General features: G+C 47.7%; 1 protein-coding gene and 1 long non-coding RNA gene across 6 annotated transcripts in view; one reads left to right on the top strand and one right to left on the bottom strand.

Moving 5' to 3' along the window:
- dnaaf5 (dynein axonemal assembly factor 5) overlaps nucleotides 1-26,777 on the bottom strand; it is a 279,409-nt gene that overhangs the window by 99,668 nt on the left and 152,964 nt on the right. The window lies entirely within an intron of this gene.
- The window catches only part of LOC147110811 (uncharacterized), a 30,035-nt gene continuing 18,135 nt past the window's right edge, over nucleotides 14,878-26,777 (top strand). The window contains exons 1-2 of the long non-coding RNA XR_015080107.1: nucleotides 14,878-15,032; nucleotides 19,610-19,701. This is a non-coding gene — a long non-coding RNA (uncharacterized LOC147110811). The remainder of the gene's footprint in view (nucleotides 15,033-19,609; nucleotides 19,702-26,777) is intronic.

Here is a 26,777-nt window from a genome sequence, read left to right as displayed (position 1 = left end):
CGTGTCTCGTTCAGCCGCTCGGGCTCCCCGTGTCACCTCGTTCCGGCTGCCGCTGCGTCTCCGTGCGGCCTCCCCGATATACCTCGTTTCCCGAAGCGGCCTCCCCGAGTCTCCTCGCTCCGGCTGCCGCTGCGTCTCCGTGCGGCCTTCGCGCCTCGGTTCCCGATGCGGCCGATATACCTCGTTTCCCGAAGCGGCCTCCCCGAGTCACCTCGCTTCTGCTGCTGCTGTGGCCCCGTGCGGCCGCTGTTCTTTGGTTTGTATATTTTTTTTTTCCCTTATTTCTTTTTTTTCTTTGGCTTTTTTTCTAATTTCCTCTGGTTTTTTTTTTCCTTTGGTGGTCTCTTTGGTGGTCTTTTCCTTCCTTACTTAATCTAGACTAAACTAAACTTAAACTTAACTAAACAAACTAAACTAACTTAACTAGAACTAAATTTAACTTTAAAACCTTTTTAAACTTGAAATGAACCTTTTTTTTCCCCACTTTAAACACTAAAAACACTAAAAATTCAGCAGCCCATCTTCAGCGTGTGTATTCACTCTGTCTGGCTCTCTCTCCCTCCTCCCACATCCCACACACCCCTCACACACCCCTCACACACCCCTCACACCCCACACACCCCTCACATCCCACACACCCCTCACACCCCCACACACACCCCACACACCCCTCACACCCCACACACACACACACCCACACACCCCACACACACCCCACACACCCCTCACACACCCCTCACACCCCCACACACACCCCACACACCCCTCACACCTCTCACACAATACAATACAATACAATACAAATCGCTTTATTGGCATGATAAGGTACATCTTATGTTGCCAAAGCATCAAAATACATTTATGGTTGAACACATAAACGCGGTTCCATTCATACAGTGTATAAACAGGTATATCCCTGAGATTATAAATATACATTCGCCTTGTTTATATATACTCTTGTCTTAGTTTACTGGTTGTCCCTCTGTTCATGGCAAGCTGTAACATAGTGTGCCGCCAGTGTTACACAGCTTCTCTCCTCCCCCAGTAGGAATGGGAGTTTTTGGTTGTCAGTCAGATTTCTGAATTCAGGGCATATTTGTGAGAATTTTTGGTAGAAATTCTCTCTGATGCCCTGATATTTTCCACAGGCTGTGAGGAAGTGCATCTCTGTCTCAACTACTCCCTGACTGCAGTGAGAGCATATCCTGTCTTCTCTTGGCAGCCTGGTCTGCCTGTGTCTGCCTTTTTCGATTGCTAGGCTATGTTCGCTAAGTCTGTACCTTGTCAAGGTTCTTCTCAGTTTGTTATCCTTTACCATGGTCAGGTAATCAGCTATGTTGTATTGTCTGTTTAGGGCCAAGTAGCAATTGAGTTTGCTTTGGGTTTTTGTTGTTTCTGCCCAATATGACAGATATTTTTCCTTTTGCTTCGCGACGATTGTGTTGGGTCGAATTCTTTGTGTTACCCTGTCACTGTCCTGGGACTGGTTATTGTTAGTATTGTTATTAGTTACTTTATTGAGTCCCAGGACTAGTTGACTGAGGGTATTCTTCTTTATGGTCAGCTCTTGGCATTTCAGGGCGTCGTAGTGATAGCATTGGGGGTTGCTCATTTGTAGGTGATTCCAAAATTTGGTGGCTCTTTTTTGGATAGTGATTATTAATGGGTATTGGCCTAGTTCCGCCCTGCATGCGTTGTTTACTGTTTTCCTTTGAGTCCGGAGGATACTTTTACAGAATTCCGCATGTAGGATCTCAATTGGGTGTTTGTCCCATTTTGCAAAATCTTGTTGTGTTAGTGGTCCCCAGACCTCACTGCCATAGAGTGCAATTGGTTCAATTACTGATTTGAAAATTTTGAGCCAAATGCTAATTGGGATTTCTATTTGGATTAATTTTTTGATGGCATAGAAAGCCCTTCTTGCTTTCTCTTTCAGTTCATTCACAGCCAGTTTGAAGTTTCCCGTAGAACTGATTTTTAAGCCCAAGTATGTGTAGTGAGTGGTTTGTTCAATTTTGGTTGTTCCTACTGTGAAATTTATTGTGGGTCCATGTTGTTTGGATCTTTGCTGGAACACAAGGACTTTGGTTTTTTGGGGATTTATTGTCAGGGCCCAAGTCTGGCAGTACGACTCCAGCAGGTCCAGGTTCTGCTGTAGACCCTCCTTAGTTGGTGACAGCAGAACCAGGTCGTCGGCATAGAGGAGGAATTTAACCTTGGATTCATATAGGGTGAGGCCGGGTGCTGTAGATTGTTCAAGTAGTTTTGCCAATCCATTAATGTAAATATTAAAGAGTGTCAGTGAGATTGGCGAGCCCTGCGTCACCCCCCGCCCCTGTGGGAAGTATTTTGTTTGTTTGTCTCCAATTTTAACTGCACATTTATTGTTTGTATACATTGATTTAATTACATCATATGTTTTCCCTCCTACCCCGCTTTCGATAAGTTTCAGGAATAAACCGTCATGCCAGATGGAGTCGAAAGCCTTCTGGAAATCTACAAAGCATGCGTAGATTTTGCTTTTGTTATGGTGAACGTGTTTGTCAATTAGGGTCTGTAGGGTGAAGATATGATCGGATGTTCTATAGTTTGGCAGGAATCCAATTTGGCTTTTACTCAAGACATTGTGCTCTTCAAGGAAGTTTAAAAGTCTTTTGTTTATGATGCTACAGAATACCTTCCCCAGGTTACTGTTTACACAGATGCCTCGATAGTTGTTTGGGTCGATTTTGTCCCCACTTTTGTATATGGGTGTTATGAGTCCTTTGTTCCAGATGTCAGGGAAATAACCGACACTCAGAACCAAGTTGAAGAGTTTTAGGATAGCCCCTCACACCCCACACACCCCTCACACCCCTCACACACCCCACACACCCCTCACACACCCCACACCCCTCACACCCCTCACATCCCACACACACCCCTCACACCCCACACACCCCTCACACCCCTCACACCCCTCACACACCCCACACACCCCTCACACCCCTCACACACCCCTCACACCCCTCACACACCCCTCACACCCCACACACCCCTCACATCTCACACACCCCTCACACCCCTCACACACCCCTCACACCCCTCACACACCCCTCACACCCCACACACCCCTCACACCCCACACACCACTCACACCCCACACACCCCTCACACCCCACACACACCCCTCACACCCCACACACCCCTCACACCCCACACACACCCCTCACACCCCACACACCCCTCACATCCCACACACCCCTCACACCCCACACACCCCCCCACACACACCCCTCACACCCCACACACCCCTCACACCCCACACACCCCTCACACCCCTCACACCCCACACACACCCCACACACCCCTCACACCCCACACACCCCTCACACCCCACACACACCCCTCACACCCCACACACCCCTCACACCCCTCACACCCCTCACACACCCCCACACACACCCCACACACCCCTTACACCCCTCACACACCCCCACACACACCCCACACCCCCTCACACCCCTCACACCCCCCCACACACACGCCACACACCCCACACACCTCCACACACCCCTCACACCCCACACACACCCCACACACCCCCACACACACCCCTCACACCCCTCACACCCCACACACACACACACCCACATACCCCACACACCCCTCACACACCCCTCACACCCCTCACACACCCCTCACACCCCACACACCCCTCACACACCCCACACCCCACACACACCCCTCACACCCCACACACACCCCTCACACCCCCACACACACCCCTCACACCCCCACACACACCCCACACACCCCTCCCACACCCCACACACACCCCTCACACCCCACACACACCCCTCACACACCCCTCACACCCCCACACACACCCCTCACACCCCACACACACCCCACACACCCCTCACACCCCCACACACACCCCTCACATCCCACACACCCCTCACACCCCACACACACCCCTCACACCCCACACACCCCTCACATCCCACACACCCCCACACACACCCCTCACACACCCCACACACCCCTCACACCCCACACACACCCCTCACACCCCACACACCCCTCACATCCCACACACCCCACACACACCCCACACACACACCCCACACACACACCCCACACACACACCCCACACACACCCCCACACACACGCCCCACACACACACCCCACACACACACCCCACACACACCCCCACACACACGCCCCACACACACCCCACACACACACCCCACACACAGCCCACCCCCACACCCCCACACACACACCCCACACACACCCCCACACACACACCCCACACACACACCCCACACACACCCACACACACGCCCCACACACACCCCCACACACACCCCACACACACCCCCACACACACACCCCACACACACCCCCACACACACACCCCACACACACACCCCACACACACCCACACACACGCCCCACACACACCCCCACACACACCCCACACACACCCCCACACACACACCCCACACACACACCCCACACACACCCCCACACACACCCCACACACACACCCCACACACACCCCCACACACACCCCACACACACACCCCACACACACACCCCACACACACGCCCCACACACACCCCCACACACACACCCCACACACACCCCCACACACACACCCCACACACACACCCCACACACACCCACACACACGCCCCACACACACCCCCACACACACCCCACACACACCCCCACACACACACCCCACACACACCCCCACACACACACCCCACACACACACCCCACACACACCCACACACACGCCCCACACACACCCCCACACACACCCCCACACACACCCCCACACACGCCCCACACACACACCCCACACACACCCACACACACGCCCCACACACACCCCCACACACACCCACACACACGCCCCACACACACCCCCACACACACCCCCACACACACCCCCACACACACCCCCACACACACCCCCACACACACCCCACACACACACCCCCACACACACACCCCACACACACCCCCACACACACGCCCCACACACACCCCCACACACACCCCCACACACACCCCCACACACACCCCACACACACACCCCCACACACACACCCCACACACACCCACACACACGCCCCACACACACCCCCACACACACCCCCACACACACCCCCACACACACCCCCACACACACCCCCACACACACCCCACACACACACCCCCACACACACACCCCACACACACCCCCACACACACGCCCCACACACACCCCACACACACACCCCCACACACACGCCCCACACACACCCCACACACACACCCCACACACAGCCCACACACCCCACACACACAACCCACACACACGCCCCACACACACCCCACACACACACCCCCACACACACCCCCACACACACCCCCACACACACCCCCACACACACGCTCCACACACACACCCCCACACACACACCCCACACACACCCCCACACACCCCCACACACACGCTCCACACACACACCCCCACACACACACCCCCACACACACCCCCACACACACACCCCCACACACACCCCCACACACACCCCCACACACACCCCCACACACACGCTCCACACACACACCCCCACACACACACCCCACACACACACCCCCACACACACCCCCACACACCCCCACACACACGCTCCACACACACACCCCCACACACACACCCCACACACACCCCCACACACACCCCACACACACACCCACACACCCCCCCACACACACGCCCCACACACACCCCCCCACACACACACCCCACACACACCCCCACACACACGCCCCACACACACACCCCCACACACACACCCCACACACACACACCCACACACACCCCACACACACACGCCCCACACACACACCCCCACACACCCCCACACACACGCCCCACACACACACCCCCACACACACCCCACACACACACGCCCCACACACACACCCCCACACACACACCCCACACACACCCCCACACACACGCCCCACACACACCCCACACACACCCCCACACACCCCCCACACACACGCCCCACACACACACCCCACACACACCCCCACACACACGCCCCACACACACCCCCACACACACCCCCACACACACGCCCCACACACACCCCCACACACACCCCCACACACACCCCCACACACACGCCCCACACACACACCCCCACACACACACCCCACACACACCCCCACACACACGCCCCACACACACCCCACACACACACCCCCACACACACGCCCCACACACACCCCACACACACACCCCACACACAGCCCACACACACACCCCCACACACACACCCCACACACACCCCACACACACACACCCACACACACACCCCACACACACCCCCACACACACCCCCACACACACCCCCACACACACCCCACACACACGCCCCACACACACACCCCCACACACACCCCACAGACACCCCCCCCACACACACCCCCCACACACACACCCCCCACACACACACACTCCCACCCCCCACACACACGCCCCACACACACGCCCCACACACACCCCCCACACACACACACACCCCACACACACCTCTCCCACACCCCCCCCACACCTCCCCCCATGCACCCCCCCCACACCCCCCCCCCCCACACACACACGCACACCCACCTTGCAGGCTGTGGTCTACTCTCAAGGTGCTTCCTGTCATGTTGTTCATGCCGTGGACATGGACCTCTGTTCAGTGCGCTATTTTGTGTGTGCCGTGCCACTATGGCTGTCTTGTCATACGATGACCATGTGCAGAGGGACCAATGCTCTTTCTGATTTGTAAAAAGGGAATATCTGAGCCCAAAAACGATCAAACTCTAAAATTTGTGGAAAAAACTCAAGTGACACAATCTGGGTCATTGGGTTCTTGATTCTGTTTTCTGTGTATCTCCACATGAAACATGGCAAGAATCATAAAAAGCAGAGGTTTGATTTTCTGATGGGGTATGGGAGTGTCGTGTTTATGTTGCTGTATTAGTAATTCAGAGAATGTGAGTTTAAATCCCACCATGGCAGTTTGAGAATTTGAATTCTGTTTTTAAAATAAATAAATAAATCTGGAAATAAAAAGCTGGTGTCAGTAAAAGTGACCAGTTCACTAATATCCTTGTTCAGGCAGGAAACCTGCCGGCCTTACCCAATCCAGCATGTATATGACTCCAGTCCCACACCAACATAGCTGACTCTTAACTGCCCCCCCCCCACCGCCGAGCAAGCCACGAAGTTCTCTCAAACCGCGTACAAAGAATAACAAGACTGTCACCACACAGACTGCAGCGGTTCAAGAAGGCGGCTCACCACCACCTTCTAAGGGCATCTAGGGATGGGCGATAAATGACACCCACATCCCGGGAGTGATTTATTTTTTACTTTGTTCTGGTGCAGCTTTCCTTCACGCCATCGGCCTGTTCTAAAATTTGACGCGCACCTCATTAAAACTGGATTAATCAACGTAGCACAGATTATTTTGTGAGTTCTCTATTAGTCCATGTCTTGCACAATGCTTCTGCTACACACTTGTTCCCTTGCAATGTACATGTCTGGCTTCTCCAGTAGAAAATGTAATTGTACGCATCAGAAATGCTTGGCAAGTCCTCAAAAACCATTGGGTTAAGAGGATTGTGCATCAAAGAGGCTTGTCATTTCCCTCGAGTACATTTTCTTATTAAGATAAACCCTTTCGATCCATTGTGTCACAGTGTTAAGTACAATTTAATAAAACTTACGTCAATGTTAAATAACTTACAGCAATGAAGGGAACTCCATCCTGTCAAACTTGGACTTAATAATATAAGACACAAGTATGACAAAGACCAGATTGGAGAAAAGCTAATTTTGAGGGGCTGAGAATAGAACTTGGGAAAATAAAATGGACAACAATATTGGCAAACAATAACGTAGAACAGCAATGGGAAACATTTAAAACTGTGTTCAATAGAGTCCAGGAAAAATATATTCCGCTAATAAACAAGAACAAGCTAAACACTAATGAGACACCGTGGATGAATAAAGCCATAAGGGAAAAATTGAGAGTAAGGAAAGAGGCATACATGGACAGCAGTGGAGAGCATGATAAGGGAGAATACGAAGAGGTTAGGAGAGAAGTCAAAAAAACAATTAGGAAGGCAAAGAGGAACTATGAAATTAAATTATCAAGGAACATGAAACAAAAATGTAAAATATTTTACAGGCCCATAAATAAAAAAGGAAGGTTAGGATGGGAATAGGGCCTCTAATGGATGGACAGGATAATACCACAGGCAGTGATAGAGAGATGGTAGAGATATTAAATCATTACTTTGCTTCAGTATTTACCAGGGAGATAGAACAGGTGGAGTTGACATCAGATGATGAGATTAGTAATGAGTTAACTGCATTTAAAATAAAACGAGGAGATATACTAAATAAACTAATGAAACTCAAAGAGGATAAAACCCTTGGTCCGGACGGATTACATCCGCGTATTTTAAAAGAATCTAGGGAAGAGACAGCAGAGGCATTACTACACATATTTAGTAATTAGTTAGAAAAAGGTGTAGTGCCAGAGGACTGGCAGATAGCTAACATAATACCTGTATTTAAGAAGGGAGATAGAACATGTCCACGGAACTATTGGCTAGTCAGCTTAACATCGGTGGTAGGAAATATAATGGAATCCCTACTGAAGGAGAAAATAGAAGAACATCTAGAAACCAAAAATATAATAAATAATCAGCATGGATTTCAAAAGGGAAAGTCTTGCTTGACCAACCTCATTGAAGTTTTTGTAGAGGTAACAGAGAGAGTAGACAAGGGTAATGCAGTAGATGTAATTTATCTAGATTTTCAAAAGACCTTCAATAAGGTACCACATAATAGACTAATGAATAAGGTCAGGGAATGCAGAGTCAGGGGACAAGTAGCAGAATGGGCAGCTAGCTGGCTTCAAGACAGAAAGCAGAGAGTAGGGGTAAAGGGTAACTATTCACAGCGGCAGAAGGTGGGTAGTGGTGTTCCACAAGGATCAGTGCTGGGACCACTGTTGTTCACAATTTATATCAACAATTTAGACTTCGGAATCGGAAACACAATTTCTAAATTTGTGGACGACACCAAATTGGAAGGGTTAGCCAATACTGAGGAGGACTGCAACAAATTACAAGAAGACATTAATAAACTTGCAGAATGGGCATATCATTGGCAAATGAAATTCAACACGGATAAATGTGAGGTATTACATTTTGGTAAGAAAAATAGGGAGGTCACATATTATTTGGAAAATAAGAACCTAAATGGAGTCTAGGAGTACCAGTACACAAATCACTAAAAGTATCGACACAGGTTAACAAGGCCATAAAAAAAGCAAACCAAGCACTAGGGTTTATTTCTAGAGGGATAGAATTGAAAAGTAGCGAAGTTATGCTAAACTTGTATCGAACCTTAGTTAGACCACACTTGGAGTACTGCGTACAATTCTGGTTGCCATATTATAAAAGGGAGAGGGTGCAAAGAAGATTTACAAGGATGATACCAGAAATGTGAGGGTATACCTATCGAGAAAGGATGAACAGGCTGGGTCTCTTTTCTCTTGAAAAGAGAAGGCTGAGGGGTGACCTAATAGAGGTCTTTAAAATTATGAAAGGTTTTGATAGAGTAGATACAGAGAGAGTGTTTCCACTTGTGGGGAAGAGTATAACTAGAGGCCATCAATATAAGATAGTCACCAAGAAATCCAATAGGGAATTCAGAAGAAACTTCTTTACCCAGAGAGTGGTGAGAATGTGGAACTTGCTACCACAGGGAGTGGTTGAAGCATTTAAGGGGCGGTTAGATAGGCATATAAGGGAGAAGGGAATAGAGGGTTATGCTGGTAGATTTGGATGAGGAAAGATGGGAGGAGGCTCGAGTGGAGTATAAACGCCGGCATGGACTGGTTGGGCCGAATGGCCTAATCCTTTGCCGTATATCCTATGTAATTCTATGTAATCCTATGTAAACATGGTGTCATTAATAAACTATACAAAGGATGGATGTTGACTGTGGTAAACCACTGTTATACCTGTCTGTATGTGTATGTGTATTCCACTAAGTACAGGTCTGGACATGCCTCGGCTGACTCCTCCCACTATTCCAGGTATATAAGTGACTACCTCCCAGTCCCTTAGTATTCTGGATGGGTCAACCACTCGAGACTAGACCTTCATTCTTTAGTTAATAAAAGCCTGGTTGTTACTCGCTTAACCTCAGTCTTTTGAGTAATTGATGGCGCATCATTGACCTTCCTTGTTTTTTAATCATTTTAGAATCAGGAAAAAACATTTGAAACTATTATCGGATTCTACCTCGCAAACTTGCCTGTATACGGGACTTCCCAAAATCTCTCCTCTTCTAATTGTGTTGCTTTTCTTGCCCAAGTCTCGAATCCTGCTGTGTGTTGCTTTGCGTTTCTCACCCATGGTTTCTTCCTGTGTCTTGTGTCTCCATTGTTTCCCTGGCTCGAATTACTCTCTGCTTTTCTTCTCCCTCAATTAAATGAAAGAAGAACGATAGACTTGCATTTATATAGCACCTTTCACAACCTCAGGGATGTCCCAAAGCACTTTACAGCCAATGAAGTACTTTTTGAAGTGTGGTCATTGTTATAATGTAGGAAACGTGGCAGGCAATTTGCGCACAGCAAGCTCCCACAAACAGCAATGCGCTAATGACCAGATAATCTGTTTTAGTGATGTTGTTTGAGGGATAAATATTGGCCAGGACACAGGAAGAACGCCCCTGCTCTTCTTCGAATAGTGCCTTGGGATCTTTTATGCCTACCTGTGAGAGCAGGTGCGGCCTCGGTTTAACGTCTCATCCAAAAGACGGCACCTCTGACAGTGCAGCACTCCCTCAGCACTGGCACTGGAGTGTCAGCCTAGAGTCTGTGCTCACGTCGCTGCAATGGGACTTGAACTCACGACCTTCTGATTCAGAGGCGAGAGTGCTACCCACTGAGTTAACACTACTAAAGTGATGAACAAGTGGTCAAAATAAAAAGTTCAGCAATATCTAATCATTGGCACCATGTGAAACCCTTTTCTGGAGATTGTGGTGCAGCACTAGTGCTAGAAATGCCTAGCTATTGAAGTGACCAGTTTGCTTTCAGCAGTAATCAGGGAGTGACATTACTGTATAACCAGAGCTTCCCTCCACAAGGTCCCAAATTAACACAAAATCCCAAGTATTTTGAATGTAGTGTTAATGGAGTTATCACTGGCTGAGTTATTCAGTCCATCTATTTTGTGACTCGGTAATTCAGAACAATCTAATTAAAGGATATGATCTCAGTGCATCTTTCAGTTTACAGCTGCACTGTACTTCTCCAGATGTTTCATCTATTGAATGATGCCACAAGAAATTTACAAAGAAAATGATGGATTTTCATTAACAAAGGGTCTCTGACTTTATCCAACTTACTTGCTGGTGTATGATGAGCTATATGCAAATGAAACAGTGGGACTGGACTATGCTGGAATTGGCATCACTCAGCCCCTGTTATCTTCGCAGGCCTTGATATTAAACCATGGGGTACCAGTGTACAAATGCTTCAACACATTCACCAGAAATTCTCTCTGCTGTTTTTAACACTGGTGTCAACTCATTTATGTTAAATTGGTTAATGCCTCTGCTGAAATATCAGGGGGGGAAATAGTAGACAAGTGCATTAAGTGTCTGTGTGTTCATATCCCACTGTGTCATTTCAGGGCTTCGTTTTTTAAAAATTTCAATCCAATGAAAACCACCCCATACTGCACTAATATGAATATTATCCCCCAGTCTCATGAGTCATCCTTTGTGGCCTGGTCTCTGAGTCAGACTACCAATTCAGCGAGAAATGATGAGCCGTCTTGTGGAATGAACTTGTTTGCAACTACTATGAAGAGGCTTGCAGCTGGCCAACTGATCTCCCCTAGGGTCCTTCCAGCCAGCGGGGAAAAGAGATTTTCATCTTATAGGTTCCCATGGATTTGAAATAACTAACCCGTCACACTGTGAACAGATTCCTGCTGGTTATCGGCAAGCCCTGCTTACAAAACTTAGCATTATGAATCTATTTTACATTTTAATTTGCCATGAAATGTTTTTAAAAGAGAGATGTGCACTTTGCTCAGACAGTGGTAGAATTGAGTGTGTGGGTCAACATTGTGCAGAAATAATCTTCAGCAAAGCAACACGGTACATCAATCCCATTACTGCGCTTGGCATAAACAATCACTTGGACGCAGCATATGGAGAGACCTCGGGTGGTCCGGATCACACACCCATAATGGAGCCCATCCGATTGTCCTCTCTGTGCTGACCCCAGCACAATAATAGGAAAATCTACCGTATCATTTATCAAGCAATTTATTCATCTATCCTGTTATTTATCATACAATTTATTAATATACCCTATCATTTATTATGCAGATTATTAAACTAGCCCAGAATTTATTGTATAAATTATTAATCTACCTTATAAATTATTATACAAAATATGATTACATTAATTAGACGTCTAGAACTCCATTACAACCACACTGAATTACTCACCAATAGAGTGCGAGGAGTAGTAGCATGTCGGCAGTGTAAATTACACTGGGGAAATATCTTGGAACTGTGACTAAGATTATTCACTGGGCAGCTGATGAATTTTTAAGAAGCAGAGAGCTGTATTACAGACACTGAAGTAATGCACAGTACCGGTAAGTATCAATATCGGGGGGAAAGCTATTCACAGTCAGCAGGAAGGGCCTCTTTAGACTGACAAATGCCCATTGTAAAACAGGTAACGCTGAAGGGTGAATTCGGTCTGCAGAGGAGAGTGATATTTATACATACTTGCATATCTTGGGAATTTGGACAGGTCAGACTGCTGTCTGCACAACTACTGAATATCTTCAATCCTCGACTTTCTTGCTCTCCCTCACCCCCAACAATCAATTTTCTCCTCTGCTTAAGGTACTCCTGCCAAGGTACAGATCCACACATATTGGTCCTCTTCTAGTGCCTCACCCATATGGTCATTATTCAAAGAGAGAACAAAAGACTTGCATTTATAAAGCACCTTTCACGACCTCAGGACGTCCCAAAGCGCTTTACAGTTAATTTTGAAGTGTAGTCGTTGTTGTAATGTAGGTAATGTGGCAGCCAATGTACGCACAGCAAGCTCCCACAAACAGCAATGTGATAATGACCAGATAATCTGTTTTAGTGATGATGCTGATTGGCCATGACTCCAGGGAGAACTCCCCTGCTCTTCTTTGAAATAGTGCCGTGGGATCTTTTATGTCCACCTGAGGGGGCAGACAGGGCCTTGGTTTAACGTCTCATCTGAAAAACGGCACCTCTGACAGTGCAGCACTCCCTCAGTACTGCACTGGAGTGTCAGCCTGGATTTTTGTGTTCAAGTCCCTGGAGAGAGACTTGAACCCACAACCTTCTGATTCAGAGGCGAGAGTGCTAGCCACTGAGCCCCGGCTGGCACTGGCAAGCACGAACCTTGGCAGTGAACCTCTACTGCAGTTACGATGGAGGAGTGGAAGAGGCCCGAGGGAAAATTTACTCCCTGTGGAGATTCCACCAGCTCTGCCATTGTCATTTACACCAAAGATGTGCGGGTTAGGTTGATTGGCTATGATAAATTGACCCTTAGTGTTAGGGGGATTAAATACGTGGGGTTACGGGGATCGGGTGGGATATGTGTCGGTGCAGGCTCGATGGGCCGAAATGGCCTCTATCTGCACTGTGCGGTTTCTGTGATTCTGTGATTCCTCTAGAGCCATCTTTTGTTTCTTAACTTGTCTTAACTTGTCCCGTTACCATCTCCTTAATGTACCATGTCTCTTAATCACTCCTGCCTTCCATCCTATCACAGACCTTCCCTTCTGTTCTTTCCTTCCCTCTCCCCTTTCCCTGCTTAAAACCTGTTCCATCTCTAGCTTTTTCCAGTTCTGACAAAGGTTCATCGAGCTGAAACATTGACTCTGTTCCTCTCTCCACAGATGCTGCCTGACCTGCTGAGTATTTCTAGCATTCTCTGTTTTTAAATGCAGGTTAATGTTTGAAGTGTAGAATCCTTGCTCTGCAGGCTCATTTCCTGATCTGTTTGGAGTTGTTTGATCTCTGCTATGTGGTAGGGCAAAAGTAAACAGGTCCCTGAACTAAGGAGAAAATGGTACCTGTGACAATGCAGCACTCCCCCAGCACTGCACTGATGTTTCATGCCCAGATTGCGTGTCCAATCACTGGCAGGGCTCAGGAAGCCATGAGACCAGAGTGCTACCCACTCAGCCAAGATGACCCTCGGTTAGCTGATCTCAGTGAGGCAGTGATAGGAATTCCACCACTGGCCTCAGTACCACTGTGTAAGGATAGATGTGCGTGTGTGGGCAAGCACAGGATCAGGGGTAGCTGTGATGTCCCAATGCTGGTATAGCCTTCCAACACTCGTTCACCAGGCTCCCTCACTAAACATGGTATTTTCACACAAGGGGTAACGGAAATCCGCAACTCTCTTCCCTCAAAAAGAGGTTGAGGTCAGTTGACAATTTCAAAACTGAGATTGTTCGATCCTTGCTGGATTAAAGGTAGTCAGGGATATGGAACCGAGGTGGGTAGATAGAGTTGAGATACAGATGGGCCATGATCTAACTGAATGGCGGAATAGGCTTGGGGCTGAATGACCTCCTCCTGTTCCTAAGTTCCTAAATTATTGTTTGAGGATCTGGTGCCTGTATCCCAGTGCCTTAAGGAAATGAAAGAATATTGATTGAAAGGAAAGGAGAAAGCACCTTGGCTCCCGTTGATATATTAGCCCAAACGTAATGGAAACTTTGTTCTGTTATTTTTCAGATCGCGACTGGGCGTCTTACACCCTTGGAGTTTTTATCTGTTTAAATTGTTCAGGAATTCACCGAAATATCTCTCAAGTTAGCAAAGTGAAATCCGTTCGGTTAGATGCCTGGGAGGATGCTGAAGTTAAGGTACGTCTGTTTGAGTGAAAATGCAGCAAACATTCTGTCTAACTGAGAATGGACGTTCAGCGGGTGGGGAGATTAGATTGTTGGTTCAGGACAATGCATCCCGCTCCAAGGCGGCCATATTAACCTAACTCTCCCGGCGGGAATCCCACCAGATCGGGTGGAACGCCGGTTTTACGCCCCACCCGATGTTGCTCTCTGTTGACTTCAATGGAAAGTAAAATTGGCCGGGCTGTGAAACCCATGCTGCCCCCGATCCCCTCAGCCTCCCCCGGGAAGGGTGAGGTTAGAATTGCCCCCAATGTCCCAGTGGGTCGGAAAACCCCTGCAGAAATTCAACCCCTTCATTTCTCTCTTTTCAATGCAATTGATTCTTATTGCTTGAAATAAACATCGGTATATCACGTTTTGGGAAGAAACACGTATTGCAGCTTAACAAACATCCCACAAACGACGGAAAAAGTCCTTAACTACATTTTAGCCGTTCCACACTACTGACGCAGTCCAATTTCACTCCCCTATGTGTGACCCACATCATCCCATGTAACAGTAGTGTCCGTCAATCCGTTCTTTATACCATACACCCAGTACGGCAAGGCAACTACAGTCTTAGCAATAAATCAGCAGTGTATTCTGACACTCAAGCCTGTGTGAAATGCACAGAAAGAGGAAATAAATCGTAAGTGAGACATTAACATTGATCAAAGATCTCCACTTATTACAGGGAGGTCTAAAAATAATATAAGGATTTAAGATACGGATTTGAACCTCATTTGTGTGTCTCTGGATGTCACATCCTGTAAAGTAAGCCAGACACCAACCCACTAATATCAGGGGTTGCCAACCCTCCCGGATTGGCCTGGAGTGTCCAGGAATTGAAGATTAATCTCCAAGACACTGCTGGGAGCAACACCCGGGAGAAAGGCAACAAAATATTATGGTTTTTTAAAACATTTCTTTGAACATTTTTGTCTATTGGTCATAAAAATCTAGGCGATGGGAAAAACCCTCTGTTTGACTGACAGTCCAGAATCATCCAATCGGTTGATGAAGAGTCTGTTCGCATTCCAATTGGCCGTGGGAAGGCGGGTTCCACGAGGACGGATGTGACGGGCGACCAATGGCAGGAGCGTGGGGGCGGGGTAGTTGGAGGTGAGAGGTCATGTGATGATGCCTCCAGGAATCCGTCCAACCAGAGTTGGCCATCCTTCCTGATACAGATCGCCCACTGACCTAGTCAAAGCGCCCTGTGCAGCACGGCGCGGACACGATGGGCCGAAGTGACCTCCTTAAGAACATAAGAACATAAGAAGTAGGAGCAGGAGTAGGCCATACGGCCCCTCGGGCCTGCTCCGCCATTCAATAGGATCATGGCTGATCCAAATCTAGACTCACGTCCACTTCCCTGCCCTCTCCCCGTAACCCCTAATTCCCTTATCTGCTAGGAAACTGTCTATCTCCATTTTAAATTTATTTAATGTTGCAGCTTCCACAGCTCTCTGGGGTAGCAAATTCCATAGATTTACTACCCTCTGAGTGAAGAAGTTTCTCCTCATCTCAGTTTTGAAAGGGCAGCCCCTTATTCTAAGATTATGCCCCCTAGTTCTAGTCTCACCCATCAGTGGAAACATCCTCACCGCATCCACCCGATCAAGCCCCCTCACAATCTTATATGTTTCGATAAGATCGCCTCTCATTCTTCTGAACTCCAATGAGTAGAGTCCCAACCTACTCAACCTTTCCTCATACGTCAACCCCCTCATCTCCGGAATCAACCGAGTGAACCTTCTCTGAACTGCCTCGAGAGCAAGTATATCTTTTCTTAAATATGGAAACCAAAACTGCACGCAGTATTCCAGGTGTGGCCTCACCAATACCCTGTATAACTGCAGCAAGACTTCCCTGTTTTTATACTCCATCCCCCTTGCAATAAAAGCCAAGATTCCATTGGCCTTCCTGATCACCTGCTGCACCTGCATACTAACTTTTTGTGTTTCATGCACCAGGACCCCCAGATCCCTTTGTACTGTAGCACTTTGCAGTTTCTCTCCATTTAGATAATAACTTGCTCTTTGATTTTTTCTGCCAAAGTGCATAACCTCACACTTTCCAACACGGTGGCATAGTGGTTAGCACTGTTGCCTCACAGCGCCAGGGACCCGGGTTCGAATCCGGCCTCGGGCGACTGTCTGTGTGGAGTTTGCACATTCTCCCCGTGTTTGCGTGGGTTTCCTCCGGGTGCTCCGGTTTCCTCCCACAGTCCAAAGATGTGCAGGTTAGGTTGATTGGCTATGATAAATTGACCCTTAGTGTTAGGGGGATTAAATACGTGGGGTTACAGGATAGGGTGGGATATGTGTTGGTGTAGGGGTTACGGGGATCGGGTGGGATATGTGTCGGTGCAGGCTCGATGGGCCGAAATGGCCTCTATCTGCACTGTGGGGTTTCTGTGATTCTGTGATTATACTGCATCTGCTAAATCTCTGCCCACTCACTTAACCTGTCTATGTCCTTTTGCAGGTTTTTTATGTCCTCCTCACTCACTGCTTTCCCTCCCATCTTTGTATCATCGGCAAATTTGGATACGTTGCACTCGGTCCCTTCCTCCAAATCGTTAATATAGATTGTAAAGAGTAGGGGTCCCAGCACTGACCCCTGCGGAACACCACTGGTTACTGATTGCCAGCCCGAGAACAAACCATTTCTCCCAACTCTTTCTTCTCTGTTAGATAGCCAATCTTCCACCCATGCCAGTATATTACCCCCAATCCCGCGATATTTTATCTTGATCAGTAATCTTTTGTGTGGAACCTTGTCAAATGCCTTTTGGAAGTCCAAATACACGACATCCACTGGTTCCCCTTTATTCACCCTGTATGTTACGTCCTCAAAGAATTGGAGCAAATTTGTCAAACATGACTTCCCCTTCATAAAACTATGCTGACTCTGTCCTATTAAATTATGTTTATCCAAATGCTCTGTTACTGTTTCCTTAATAATGGACTCCAACATTTTGCCAACCACAGATGTTAGGCTAACTGGTCTACAGTTTCCGGCTTTTTGTCTACTTCCCTTCTTAAATAAGGGTGTTACATTAGCAGTTTTCCAATCTGCCGGGACCTTTCCTGAGTCCAGGGAGTTTTGGAAAATAATCACCAATGCATTCACAATCCCTACCGCCACTTCTCTCAAGACCCTAGGATGTAGGCCATCAGGTCCGGGGGATTTATCCGCCTTAAGTCCCATTATTTTACCGAGTACCATCTCCTTAGTGATTTTAATTGTGTTTAGCTCCTCCCCCCCCCCCATTGCCCCCTGTTTGTCCAGTGTTGGGATATTTTTAGTGTCCTCTACTGTAAAGACTGATACAAAGTATTTGTTCAGCGTCTTTGCCATCTCCATGTTCCCCACCACTAGTTTCCCTGTCCCATCCTCTAAGGGACCAACGTTCACTTTAGCTACCCTTTTTCTTTTTATATAGCTGTAGAAACTCTTGCTATCTGTTTTTATATTTTTTGCTAGTTTACTTTCATAATCTATCTTCCCTTTCTTAATTAATCTTTTAGTTATTGTTTGCTGGCTTTTAAATGCTTCCCAATCTTCTATCCTCCCACTAGATTTGGCTACTTTATATGCCCTTGTTTTCAGTCGGATACTATCCTTTATCACTTTACTAAGCCACGGATGGCTGTCTTTTCTTATACTCCCCTTTTTCCTCAGTGGAATATATTTGTCTTGAAAGATGTGAAATACCTCCTTGAATGTAGACCACTGCTCTTGTACCGTCTTACACTTTAATCTGTTTTCCCAGTCCACTTTAGTCAATTCTACTCCCATACCTTCATAGTCTCCTTTATTTAAGCTCAGTACGCTGGTTTGAGATCCAACTCTCTCACCCTCAAACTGAATTTGGAATTCAACCATATTATGGTCACTCATTCCAAGGGGATCCTTTACTAGGACATTTTTTATTAATCCTGTCTCATTACACAGGACCAGATCTAAGCTTGCCTGCCCCCTGGTTGGTTCAGTTACATACTGCTCAAGGAACCCATCCCTAATACACTCTATGAACTCTTCCTCAAGGCTGCCATGCCCAATTTGATTAGTCCAGTCAATATGAAAGTTAAAATCCCCCATGATTATAGCTGTTCCCTTATTACAAGCCCCAACTATTTCCTGATTTATACACTGACCAACAGAGTTGCAACTGTTAGGAGGCCTATAGACTACACCCACTAGTGACTTTTTCCCCTTATTATTCCTTATCTCCACCCAAACTGTTTCACTATCCTGATCCTTTGACCCAATATCATTTCTGACTATTGCAGTGATTCCATCCTTGATTAACATAGCAACCCCACCTCCCTTTCCTTCCTGTCTGTCCTTCCTAATTGTCAAATACCCTTGTACCCTTCCGTGCTGTAACTTTCTATGAAGTCTTGCTCACCAGCTTTCTTCACTGTAAGATAATTGATCATGGCATGGGGAAATCAATAATTCATGCCATCTTCAGAACTCATATATACTGAATGAAAATCATCAATTGATTCAAAAATCTGCTGTGTTTTCTCTCGCAGTTTATGGCCTCTAATGGGAACAGCACCATCAAGGCAAAATATGAGTCAAAGTTGCCGGCATTTTATTACAGACCAACGTTTACAGATTGCCAGTGAGTAATGCAGTTAATAAGTAAAATGTTTCTCTTAACTATTGTGGTTGCATAGCATCAACAAAAGGGAGCATTTCAACAGGTGTTAACTTATTCTCTATCTGTCTTTCGGATGAGATGTTAAACCGAGGCCCCGTCTGCCCTCTCCGGTGGATGTAAAAGATCCCACAGCACTATTTTGTAGAAGAGCGGGGGAGTTATCCCCAGTGTGCTGGCCAATATTCATCCCGTAACCAACATGCTAAAACAGATGATCTGGTCATGATCTGGTCATTGCTGTTTGTGGGAGCTTGCTGTGCGCAAATTGGCTGCTGCATTTCCTACATTACAACAGCGACTACACTTCAAAAGTACTTCATTGGTTGTAAAGCACTTTGGGACGTCCTGAGGAAAGGAGCTATAGAAATGCAAGTCTTTCTTTATACATTCTCTAAACATTCCTTTCTACCGGGAGTAATTGGATAAAGAGAATGTTTAGCTCATCAAGGATGTGTTCCCATTAAAGAGGCTCCAATTGATTTTTGGACATGTGAAATAATTGCCATGCTACAAACTGTAAGTACGGTGCATTCAAGACTTAATACCTCACCCTCAGACTTGTACCCTCCCTTTGTCCTTGCAGATTTCAAAAGTACGTTTGCAATCTTATATTTTTTTAATTTGAAAAGTGATTTCCTGAGCGTTGGGTTTACAGATGTACAAGGGGATTCCCTTCCAAAGGTTTCCCATTTAATTTCATATACATCATTGCAGCTCCCCCCACCTCCCCCCCACCCCGATAAAGGCAGTGACCAGCAGGGAACTGAGCCATACAGAGCAGTGTTGTGTATGTACCTTTAAGGGAATAACTGGTCTTAGACTGCAGTACCGGCAGTGACCACCCCTGTATAAAAGGCCCTAGCAGGCTTCTGTAGTTTCAGTTTCAAGCTGCCTCTTGTTCAGTAAAGTACCTGTTAAACTGTTCTCCCGAAGTCCGTGTATTATTGTGGCGCGGACTTTACAGTGGCGATGAGTAAGTTCGAACTCACCTGCAGTGTGACATCATCTCACGGGGATCTCGCCTGAAAGGAAGGTCCTGGAAGGTCGTAGTCTGAGCAACGGGCGTCGACCGAGGGCAACCGCCCAAAGAATCCATCGGTGTTTGGAGAATTGCGGGAGAGACTGTGGTTCCAGCGAATCGTGCTGGTAGCAGGTAGTGCGCTGACCCTTCCGGACTGCGGCGGGCTCAAGCTCGATCGAGCGGCTCTACAAATCGGGCCACGCAGCATCGCCGGGAAAAGAAAACGAGAGAGAGAGGGTGGAGCGCACAGGGCGCGGTCGGTGCTCGAGAACAGGACAGCGGAGAGAAACTAAACGGGGGGGAAGGAAAGCGAGACGCGCCAAAGCTGCGGGTCGCCGCCATTACCCCGTAGAATGCTAGGAGCAGCGTGGCAGTAAGGGGAAGAAGCAAAAGCGCGGGAGGCGCCATTTTATCCCGCTGGGGAAGAAGCAAAAGCGCGGGAGGCGCCATTTTATTCCATTGGGGAAGAAGCAAAAGCGTGGGAGGCGCCATTTTAAATCGCCCAAGATGCCGAAAAGTGGCAGTATCTCTGCTTTCGACAACGAGGTAGAAGACTGGACCACGTATATGAAAAGAATTGAAGTGTACTGCAAGGCAAATGAGGTGGCTGATGGAAAGAGAGCATCGGTATTATTAAATCTGATGGGTGCGAGTACGTACGGCCTATTGCGGAATTTAATTACCCCAGCTAAACCAATGGAGAAAAGTTTTGAGGAGATTGTTCATATCTTACAGGAACATCTAAGCCCTACACCACTGCTGATAGCAGAAAGATTCAAGTTCCATAAAAGAAACCAACACAAAGATGAGAGCAATGCTGACTATCTTACGGAACTACGCAAGTTATCGAAGCACTGCCAGTTCGGAGCAGGACTGGCAGACACCTTACGGGATAAGTTTGTCTGCGGGCTCCAGAGTGAAGGAACCCAGAAACGACTATTTTCAAAAAAGGACCTGACGCTAGAACAGGCTTTCAGCGTGGCAGTATCCTACGAAGCAGCAGCACGGGGAGCTGCGGAAATACAACAGAAACCACAAGAATACAGCGCTAACGAAATGGCGTATGGAGCCGAAAAGTGCTATCGCTGCGGCAGAACAACCCATGAGCAGAAGGACTGCTGGGTTAAAGACAAAATATGCAGGCAATGCGGGAAAATGGGACATATAGCAAGAGTCTGCAGGTCGGGAAAGAAGACCAACACGACAAGAACTACTAAGGAAAGTAAAGAAACTGACAGATAGTAGTTCAGAAGATCAGAAGAGTGATAAGGACTCCGGGAGCAGGCGACTAAGTTGTTTAAAGTTACACAACGTGATCGCAAAAGAAGATCACCGAACCTCATGATAGCAGGGTCCCCAGTGAAGATGGAATTGGACACAGGATCAGCCCTAACTGTCATGAATCGACGAGACTATGAGCGGCTATTTTCACACATACCCTTAAAGGACACGTCCATTGTATTGAAGACATACACGGGGCAAAAGGTCTACCCCAGAGGAAAAATAAGGGTGCCAGTTGAATATAACGGAAAGGAAACACAGAAACTATACATGTATATACTACGAGATGGAGGACCACCATTATTGGGGCGTGAATGGATCCGAAGACTACAATTGGATTGGCATTCCATTCTGGCACTAACTGTGACTGACAAAAAAGATGATGACATCGCACCTGGACGTCTGTCACAAATTCTATCTGACGCGGAAGAGGTGTTCCAACAAGGACTTGGGACTCTAAAAGGAGTAAAGGCAACCATAAAGATTGAGGATAACGCAACCCCAAAATGTTTCAACGCCAGACCGGTGCCATATGCGATACGCCCAGCTGTGGAAGCTGAACTGGAGAGTCTGGAGCGTTCGGGGGTGCTGTCTAAGGTGGACTGGAGCGAGTGGGCCACACCCATCATTCCTGTAATGAAGAAAGCATTGAGCAGCACACCTGGGGAGCCAAGGAAGGTTCGCATCTGTGGGGACTTCAAGGTGACTGTGAACCCAGTCCTGCACACAGTACAGTATCCGCTTCCGCGGATAGAAGATGGATAGAAGATATTTTCGCCTCGCTATCTGGAGGGAAACGTTTTACAAAGATTGACCTGGCTCAAGCGTATCTACAAATGGAGGTGGAAGAAGCATCTAGGAAATACCTCACGATAAACACTCACAAAGGCATTTACCAGTACAATCGACTGGTATTTGGGGTAGCATCGGCCCCGGCTATGTGGCAGAGGACAATGGAACAAGTCCTGCAAGGGATCCCAGGGACCCAGTGTTATTTCGACGACACCCTGGTTATGGGCGAAAATGACAATGAACACCTTGTCAACCTGGAACAGGTGCACACGAGATTGCAGGAATATGGGCTACGAGCCAACCGTCCCAAATGCGAGTTCTTCAGGAGACAACTCTCGTATTGTGGCCACATGATTGATGAGGAAGGGTTGCATAAGTCGCCGGACAAGATTGAGGCTGTAGTCAAGGCTCCAGCAGCAGAAAATGTGTCGCAACTGAGGTCGTTCCTCGGGTTGGTGAACTACTACCATAAGTTCTTGCCGAATTTATCTACAATTCTGCACCCACTGAACGCCCTCCTTCAAACTGGTGTAACATGGAAATGGAGTGATGAGTGTAAGCGTGCCTTTCAGGAATGTAAATGCCAAATCACTTCAAAAGAAGTATTGGCCCACTACAACCCAACACTACCGATTCGGTTGGCATGTGATGCGTCACCTTACGGCATTGGAGCGGTGCTGTCACACAAACTCCGTGACGGTTCAGAGAGGCCAATAGCCTTTGCATCGCGCTCGCTAACCTCAGCCGAGCGTAACTACGCCCAGATTGACAGGGAGGCCCTCAGCCTGGTGTGGGGGGGGGTGAAGAAGTTCAATCACTACCTGCACGGGCAGAAATTCACCCTACTGACTGATCATCAACCCCTGGTCTCAATTTTTAACCCAAAGAAGGGCGTTCCGGTGATGACGGTGCAACGGCTGCAAAGATGGTCACTTTTTCTAGGGGCACATCAGTATGACATAGAGTACAAAGGTACGAAACAACATGGAAACGCTGATGGGCTGTCGCGCCTACCGTTGCCTACGGCGGAAGAGCACCTGCAGTGGACCCTGTGGAGATATTCCATGCGACCATAGTCGAATGTTTGCCTGTTACAAACGCAAGTATTGAGAAGGAAACCCGAAATGACCCGACACTCTCTCGGGTCTATGATTTGACGGTGAAGGGATGGCCAGCATATGGCGACTCACTGTCGCCAGCATTCTTGCCAAGGAGGGAACAGCTGTCAGTGTGCCAGGGAACCTTGATGTGTGGATCCCGAGTGGTAATTCCACCCAAGTTGAGAGATAGAGTACTCAATGAGCTTCACGAGGGTCATCTGGGAGGGGTAAAAATGAAGAGCCTAGCCAGGGCATTTGTGTGGTGGCCGGGAATCGATAAAGAAATCGAGGATATGACCAAGAGATGCACAGGATGCCAGAAGGTCCAAAACGCTCCACCACAGGCCCCGCTACATCCATGGGAGTGGCCCTCATCTCCATGGCAATGGGTACACATTGATTTCGCTGGTCCATTTATGGACTCAATGTTTCTAATTGCTGTGGACGCCCATTCGAAATGGCCAGAGGTCATTAAAATGTCCTCCACCACCACGGAGAAAACTATTGCAGTCCTAAGAACCATGTTCGCCAGGAATGGGTTGCCAGAACAGATCTGTTCCGACAATGGCCCACAGTTTGTGTCTGAGGATTTCCGGAGGTTCCTGAAGAATAATGGGGTGAAACATTACACATCTGCCCCATATCATCCAGCCACAAATGGATTGGCTGAGAGGTTTGTTCAGACCTTTAAAAAGGCCATAAAGGCAATGTATAATGACGACATACCACTGCAACACAAGGTGCAACACATGCAGTAACCAACCAAACTCCAGCCGTACTGTTTTTTAACCGGAGACTAAGATGTCGCTTGGATTTGCTCAAACCAAACATAAGACGAGATGTTGAGGATAAGCAGTTCCAGCACATAAATGAGAAGCCAACCAGGAGCTTCAAGATAGGGCAACCAGCCTTGGCCCGCGACTACCGAACAGAAAAATGGCAGCCAGGCACGATATGCACACAGCAGGGACCACTAATGTACACAGTGGACGTTGGAGAGAGCATCGTGAGACGCCATGCTGACCAAATTCTAGAGTCACAGGAACAAGCCAAACCTGTACCACAAGCATGTGCACCTGGTAATGAGCCCGAAGTACAGATTGCGTCTACCTCAGAAGCAGGGGTATTGGAAGCTGACAAACCAACCAATGACAATGAGCCAGAATTGACTCCACCGCCAGAACAGGATACTCGAGAAAGGTGCTATCCAGTCCGGATCAGGAAGCCTCCTCAAAGACTGAACTTATAAATGACTATTTCAGTTGATGTATATATTACTGAGAAAATTGTAATTGTAATTGTAATTAGTTATTATTTAGTTGTTAAATGAATGTTATGTACTGTTTATCTAAAAGGGGAGGAATTGTTGTGTATGTGCCTTTAAGAGAATAACTGGTCTTAGACTGCAGTACCGGCAGTGACCACCCCTGTATAAAAGGCCCTAGCAGGCTTCTGTAGTTTCAGTTTCAAGCTGCCTCTTGTTCAGTAAAGTACCTGTTAAACTGTTCTCCTGAAGTCCGTGTATTATTGAGGCGCGGACTTTACAAGCAGGAAGTTCCCGGGTTCAATCCCTGGACCGTGGAGCATCAGCTGATCACAGGTGGATAGGATGCTGCCATTGGCCTTATTATCAAAACCCTGTGTTCCCATTCCTCATCATCACCACAACCGGAAAATTGTGGAAGATTGTGTTTGTTTCACCTCTGTTCTTGTGGAGACGTTCTGGATATGTATTGATGCGCCCATTTTCCACCCTCCATAAACTTCAGCTCATCCAAAAATCTGCTGCCCGTGTCTTAACTCGCACCAAGTCCCGTTCACTCATCACCTCTGTGCTCGCTGATCTACATTGGCTCCCAGTCCAACAACGCCTCAAATTTAAAATCCTCATCGTGTTTTCAAATCCATCCATGGCCTTGCCCCTCCCTATCTCTGTAACCTCCACCAGTCCTACAACCCTGCGAGATATCTGCGCTCCTCAAATTCTGCCCTCTTGAGCAGCCCCGATTTTCATCGCTCCACCATTGGTGGCCGTGCCTTCAGCTGCCTGGGCCCTAAGCTCTGGAATTCCCTCACTAAACCTCTCCGCCTCGTTACCTCTCTCTACTACTTTAAGACGCTCCTTAAAACCTAACTCTTTGACCCAGCTTTTGGGCACCTGCCCTAATATCTTCTTATCTGGCTCGGTGTCAAGTTTAGTTTGATAATCGCAGCTGTGAAGCTGACTGCAAAAATTAGTTGTTCTACTGAAATAAATCACTTTACCATGTTTGTTTTAAGAACATCTATATATATAAAAGGATATGTCTCTCTGTCTGTCTCTCTGTCTGTCTCTCTGTCTGCCTGTCTCTCTGTCCGGCTATACAATCAAAAGTTATAGAGCGTACCTACACATATGTTATATCAACAGAAAGCTCATCATTAGGGAACTCTTGTAGGCATATTTACTTTTTGGTCGGACAAAAATTGTGCCAATGGTATCCAAAAAACATTCAAAATTCCGCTCATTATCCGCTCATTTGCATCGAGCGGGGGCGGGTTCATTGTGTGTGCAGGCGGGCCATCCTACAGTTGAGTGACAGGACCATTGACCAATCCTACACTTCAGTGACCTGACGGTTGACCAATCGCTGCGTCACGGGGGCGGGTTCATTGCGTGTGCGGGCGGGCCATCCTACAGTTGAGTGACAGGACCATTGACCAATCCTACACTTCAGTGACCTGATGGTTGACCAATCGGTGCGTGTGTGGGTGGGCCTTATCATTCTGAACCGAGGTGAGTGTCAGCCATCTTGATTCCGAACTACTGACTATTGATTTATTTTTCCCACTTTCTGTGTGTG

This window comes from Somniosus microcephalus, chromosome 11 (assembly GCF_052327205.1).
Source record: "Somniosus microcephalus isolate GS21.2 chromosome 11, FLI_Smic_1.0, whole genome shotgun sequence".
NCBI classification, from domain to species: domain Eukaryota; kingdom Metazoa; phylum Chordata; class Chondrichthyes; order Squaliformes; family Somniosidae; genus Somniosus; species Somniosus microcephalus.
The sequence above is the reverse complement of the archived record's forward strand: the minus strand, read 5'-3'. Positions and strand labels throughout refer to the sequence as shown.